Here is a 6,300-nt window from a genome sequence, read left to right on the forward strand (position 1 = left end):
TTTGTTTAGGGCTTCGTTGTGTGATCAGACTGCAGAGAGAGAGAGCGACGCATCGGAGGAGAACACCCACAGGAGCTGCTATCAGTCTGTCACAGGACGACACATCACTCTGCTGTCTCGTTCAACTACAGCTTTTTAAAGAGTGTGAGGGATCTGGAAAGAGGGGAGCGTTTCACTTCTGCTTTCTAAATGAGGCAAGAGCATTCAGCCAAGACACATCACTGCACACTCAAACAGAGAGCGTTCAGAGAAGTGATCTGTCTGTCTGCGAGTGTGTGTGTGTGTGTGTGTGTGTGTGAGAGAGAGAGAGACTGCACTGTCAGTGCAGACATACGAGCGTTTAATGACATAATACACAAAAGCAGAACAGACAACTGCATGCGTTTTAATCATCTGATAAATGCCATGTTTGCACTGATGCAACATGTGGGCAATTAAAAGAAATAAGCATATTTCTTCATTCAACAGCAGCTTTATTTTACTTCAAACATTTTAAGTTTAATTCAATGTTACTTGCAGTATCTTTACTGAAAGTTCTAGTAATTTCTGAGTGAAAATTTTGGTAAATCCTACACTGTAAATAAAACAGAAATAAAATAAAATAAATAAAAATGTTTGCCCTTTCTTTACAATTCAATGTTAATTCTATATGTTATACTTGCTATTTTCTAATATTTACTAGCAATTTCTGAGTAAAAACTGCTTTTACATCATTTTTTTTTCCAGTAATGGCAAATTTCAGAAATTGAGGGTCCAGCTCATGAAACTATATTTTACTGATGTCATTATGCACTTACAGGTCATTTAAAAATATACATATCAAATTGTTTGTCTTGCCTGGTCTTAAGAAAAGAAACAAATAATACAAAATAAAATAAATCCTTTATAAACTTTATAAACTTCATCAATCTTTATAAACAGAAACCAAAGTTGCATCTGCATCCCACAATGCAGCACGCTGAAGGGAGGTCGGATTTGGTCACAAATATATAAATAAATAAATATAGATTGCATAGAAAATATACATTTTCATACTGCTATTTTCAAAAGTGACAACCCCAAATACATTCTTAATATACAGCTAGCTCCATCAATTGAGAAATGAGATCGTTTTTCATCTCTGGTGTTCCTTACACGCGTGACAAGTGTTTTCTCTCGTCTCTGGACCGGCCCTCTTCTCCTCGGCTCAAATCCTCTCAGTACATCCTTCAGTCTCCGTCTGAAAACAACATCTACATTTTATCTTCACGCCAGTGATCTGATTACACACTTAACTTTCCTTAAGCACCCCCCCCCCCCCACACACACACACACTCATACACACACTCATACACACTCATACACACTCACACACACATACACATTTATTTAACTAAAACATAAAATCAAGCTGAAAATTTTTAGAAAAGAAATAAAGAGACAAATGATAAATTTACAAACACATATAAATATGTGAAAATATTTTATTTATATTTTTAATTTTATTAATATATTTAACTAAACAGGAAAGTGAAACTGGAAGACACAGTGAACAGTGTTGATGCAGTTCTGTGTTCTGCCTATAGGGGCGCATTTCTCTGTTTACAGTTTTTTTCGATTGCTAAACGAGAGTGAGCACAAATGGAGTCACATGTGCAAAACTCTAACTACAGTCTGCACAGCAGCAGTTCATGTGGACCACTCTAGTTCGTTTTTCATTGCTTGAACACAGTTTTCAAACCTACACACTTATCCCACGACTTTAACCACAACCTGCACAACACTGTGGATTTACAGCACTTTGTTCAAACGCTAACACACTGCTGTCAAAACTGTGAAGAACACATTCAAAACAGAAGAGATTTCAAACACTGCTGACTGCAATTTCAGGATTAGCCCTGAAAATTATTTCTTCAAATTACAGTTTGTACTTTTAGTTTCTACCTTTTTTTCTCATTACTGTAATTCTGTAAATTACTGCAGACTATTGAAGCAAACTGCTAATTTTCATTTACCTTAGAGTATTGTTATGTTCTAAAAATAAAAATAAATCATGTGAAAGAATGTCACTCCTTTCTTTGAAGGAAATATGACTTTGTATGAAGTCACTGAAATTGTTCAAACTGTAAAGATGAAAAGTGAGAATTTTCTGTATTGGTGTTTGATGCTAGTGTTTTTCCTCTCGGTGTGTTCTGAGTGACGGTGTGTGTTATCTCAGTGAGGGTTGTGTGTAGTGTTTCTCCTCTCGGTGTGTTCTGAGTGATGGTGTGTGTTATCTCAGTGAGGGTTGTGTGTAGTGTTTCTCCTCTCGGTGTGTTCTGAGTGATGGTGTGTGTTATCTCAGTGAGGGGTGTGTGTGGTGTTTTTCCTCTCGGTGTCTTCTGAGTGACGGTGTGTGTTATCTCAGTGAGGGTCGTGTGTGGTGTTTCTCCTCTCGGTGTGTTCTGAGTGACGGTGTGTGTGACGGTGACGGTGTGTGTTGCCAAGGGAAGTCGTGGCCTAATGGTTAGAGAGTCGGACTCCCAATCGAAAGGTTGTGAGTTCGAGTCCCGGGCCGGCAGGAATTGTGGGTGGGGGGAGTGCATGTACAGTGCTCTCTCCACCCTCAATACCACGACTTAGGTGCCCTTGAGCAAGGCATCGAACCCCCAACTGCTCCCCGGGCGCCGCAGCATAAAATGGCTGCCCACTGCTCCGGGTGTGTGCTCACAGTGTGTGTGTGTGCATTTCGGATGGGTTAAATGCAGAGCACAAATTCTGAGTATGGGTCACCATACTTGGCTGAATGTCACTTCACGTTATCTCAGTGAGGGTTGTGTGTAGTGTTTCTCCTCTCGGTGTGTTCTGAGTGATGGTGTGTGTTATCTCAGTGAGGGGTGTGTGTGGTGTTTTTCCTCTCGGTGTCTTCTGAGTGACGGTGTGTGTTATCTCAGTGAGGGTCGTGTGTGGTGTTTCTCCTCTCGGTGTGTTCTGAGTGACGGTGTGTGTTATCTCAGTGAGGGTGGTGTGTGGTGTTTCTCCTCTCGGTGTGTTCTGAGTGACGGTGTGTGTTATCTCAGTGAGGGGTGTGTGTGGTGTTTCTCCTCTCGGTGTGTTCTGAGTGACGGTGTGTGTTATCTCAGTGAGGGTTGTGTGTGGTGTTTCTCCTCTCGGTGTGTTCTGAGTGACGGTGTGTGTTATCTCAGCGAGGGTCGTGTGTGGTGTTTCTCCTCTCGGTGTGTTTTGAGTGACGGTGTGTGTTATCTCAGCGAGGGTCGTGTGTGGTGTTTCTCCTCTCGGTGTGTTCTGAGTGACGGTGTGTGTTATCTCAGCGAGGGTCGTGTGTGGTGTTTCTCCTCTCGGTGTGTTCCGAGTGACGGTGTGTGTGTTATCTCAGCGAGGGTCGTGTGTGGTGTTTCTCCTCTCGGTGTGTTCCGAGTGACGGTGTGTGTGTTATCTCAGCGAGGGGTGTGTGTGGTGTTTCTCCTCTCGCTGTGTTCCGAGTGACGGTGTGTGTGTTATCTCAGCGAGGCGTGTGTGTGGTGTTTCTCCTCTCGCTGTGTTCCGAGTGACGGTGTGTGTTATCTCAGTGAGGGTCGTGTGTGGTGTTTCTCCTCTCGGTGTGTTCCGAGTGACGGTGTGTGTTATCTCAGTGAGGGTCGTGTGTGGTGTTTCTCCTCTCGGTGTGTTCCGAGTGACGGTGTGTGTTATCTCAGTGAGGGTCGTGTGTGGTGTTTCTCCTCTCGGTGTGTTCCGAGTGACGGTGTGTGTTATCTCAGTGAGGGTCGTGTGTGGTGTTTCTCCTCTCGCTGTGTTCCGAGTGACGGTGTGTGTGTTATCTCAGCGAGGCGTGTGTGTGGTGTTTCTCCTCTCGCTGTGTTCCGAGTGACGGTGTGTGTTATCTCAGTGAGGGTCGTGTGTGGTGTTTCTCCTCTCGGTGTGTTCCGAGTGACGGTGTGTGTTATCTCAGTGAGGGTCGTGTGTGGTGTTTCTCCTCTCGGTGTGTTCCGAGTGACGGTGTGTGTTATCTCAGTGAGGGTCGTGTGTGGTGTTTTTCCTCTCGGTGTGTTCCGAGTGACGTTGTGTGTTATCTCAGCGAGGGTCGTGTGTAGTGTTTCTCCTCTCGGTGTGTTCCGAGTGACAGTGTGTGTTATCTCAGTGAGGGTTGTGTGTAGTGTTTCTCCTCTCGGTTTGTTCCGTGAGAGTTGTGTGTGGTGTTTCTCCTCTCGGTTTGTTCTGAGTGACGGTGTGTGTTATCTCAGTGAGGGTCGTGTGTGGTGTTTCTCCTCTCGGTGTGTTCTGAGTGACGGTGTGTGTTATCTCAGTGAGGGTCATGTGTGGTGTTTCTCCTCTCGGTGTGTTCCGAGTGACGGTGTGTGTTATCTCAGTGAGGGTCGTGTGTGGTGGTTTCTCCTCTCGGTGTGTTCCGAGTGACGGTGTGTGTTATCTCAGTGAGGGTCGTGTGTGGTGTTTTTCCTCTCGGTGTGTTCTGAGTGACGGTGTGTGTTATCTCAGCGAGGGTTGTGTGTAGTGTTTCTCCTCTCGGTGTGTTCCGAGTGACGGTGTGTGTTATCTCAGCGAGGGGTGTGTGTAGTGTTTCTCCTCTCGGTGTGTTCTGAGTGACGGTGTGTGTTATCTCAGCGAGGGTTGTGTGTAGTGTTTCTCCTCTCGGTGTGTTCCGAGTGACGGTGTGTGTTATCTCAGCGAGGGTTGTGTGTGGTGTTTCTCCTCTCGGTGTGTTCCGAGTGACGGTGTGTGTTATCTCAGTGAGGGTCGTGTGTGGTGTCTCTCCTCTCGGTGTGTTCTGAGTGACGGTGTGTGTGTTATCTCAGCGAGGGTCGTGTGTGATGTTTCTCCTCTCGGTGTGTTCCGAGTGACGGTGTGTGTTATCTCAGCGAGGGGTGTGTGTAGTGTTTCTCCTCTCGGTGTGTTCCGAGTGACGGTGTGTGTTATCTCAGTGAGGGTCGTGTGTGGTGTTTCTCCTCTCGGTGTGTTCCGAGTGACGGTGTGTGTTATCTCAGTGAGGGTCGTGTGTGGTGTTTCTCCTCTCGGTGTGTTCTGAGTGACGGTGTGTGTTATCTCAGCGAGGGGTGTGTGCAGTGTTTCTCCTCTCGGTGTGTTCTGAGTGACGGTGTGTGTTATCTCGGCGAGGGTTGTGTGTAGTGTTTCTCCTCTCGGTGTGTTCTGAGTGACGGTGTGTGTGTTATCTCAGCAAGGGTTGTGTGTGGTGTTTCTCCTCTCGGTGTGTTCTGAGTGACGGTGTGTGTTATCTCAGCGAGGGGTGTGTGTAGTGTTTCTCCTCTCGGTGTGTTCCGAGTGACAGTGTGTGTGTTATCTCAGCAAGGGTTGTGTGTAGTGTTTCTCCTCTCGGTGTGTTCTGAGTGACGGTGTGTGTTATCTCAGTGAGGGTTGTGTGTAGTGTTTCTCCTCTCGGTGTGTTCCGAGTGACAGTGTGTGTGTTATCTCAGCGAGGGGTGTGTGTAGTGTTTCTCCTCTCGGTTTGTTCCGAGTGACGGTGTGTGTTATCTCAGTGAGGGTTGTGTGTAGTGTTTCTCCTCTCGGTGTGTTCCGAGTGACAGTGTGTGTGTTATCTCAATGAGGGTTGTGTGTAGTGTTTCTCCTCTCGGTGTGTTCCGAGTGACGGTGTGTGTTATCTCAGCGAGGGTTGTGTGTAGTGTTTCTCCTCTCGGTGTGTTCCGAGTGACGGTGTGTGTTATCTCAGCGAGGGGTGTGTGTAGTGTTTCTCCTCTCGGTGTGTTCTGAGTGACGGTGTGTGTTATCTCAGCGAGGGTTGTGTGTGGTGTTTCTCCTCTCGGTGTGTTCTGAGTGACGGTGTGTGTTATCTCAGCGAGGGGTGTGTGCAGTGTTTCTCCTCTCGGTGTGTTCTGAGTGACGGTGTGTGTTATCTCGGCGAGGGTTGTGTGTAGTGTTTCTCCTCTCGGTGTGTTCTGAGTGACGGTGTGTGTGTTATCTCAGCAAGGGTTGTGTGTGGTGTTTCTCCTCTCGGTGTGTTCTGAGTGACGGTGTGTGTTATCTCAGCGAGGGGTGTGTGTAGTGTTTCTCCTCTCGGTGTGTTCCGAGTGACAGTGTGTGTGTTATCTCAGCAAGGGTTGTGTGTAGTGTTTCTCCTCTCGGTGTGTTCTGAGTGACGGTGTGTGTTATCTCAGTGAGGGTTGTGTGTAGTGTTTCTCCTCTCGGTGTGTTCCGAGTGACAGTGTGTGTGTTATCTCAGTGAGGGTTGTGTGTAGTGTTTCTCCTCTCGGTGTGTTCCGAGTGACAGTGTGTGTGTTATCTCAGTGTTATCTCCTCTCGGTGTGTTCCGAGTGACGGTGTGTGTTATCT

The sequence above is a fragment of the Carassius carassius genome, chromosome 40, assembly GCF_963082965.1.
Source record: "Carassius carassius chromosome 40, fCarCar2.1, whole genome shotgun sequence".
Lineage (NCBI taxonomy): Eukaryota > Metazoa > Chordata > Actinopteri > Cypriniformes > Cyprinidae > Carassius > Carassius carassius.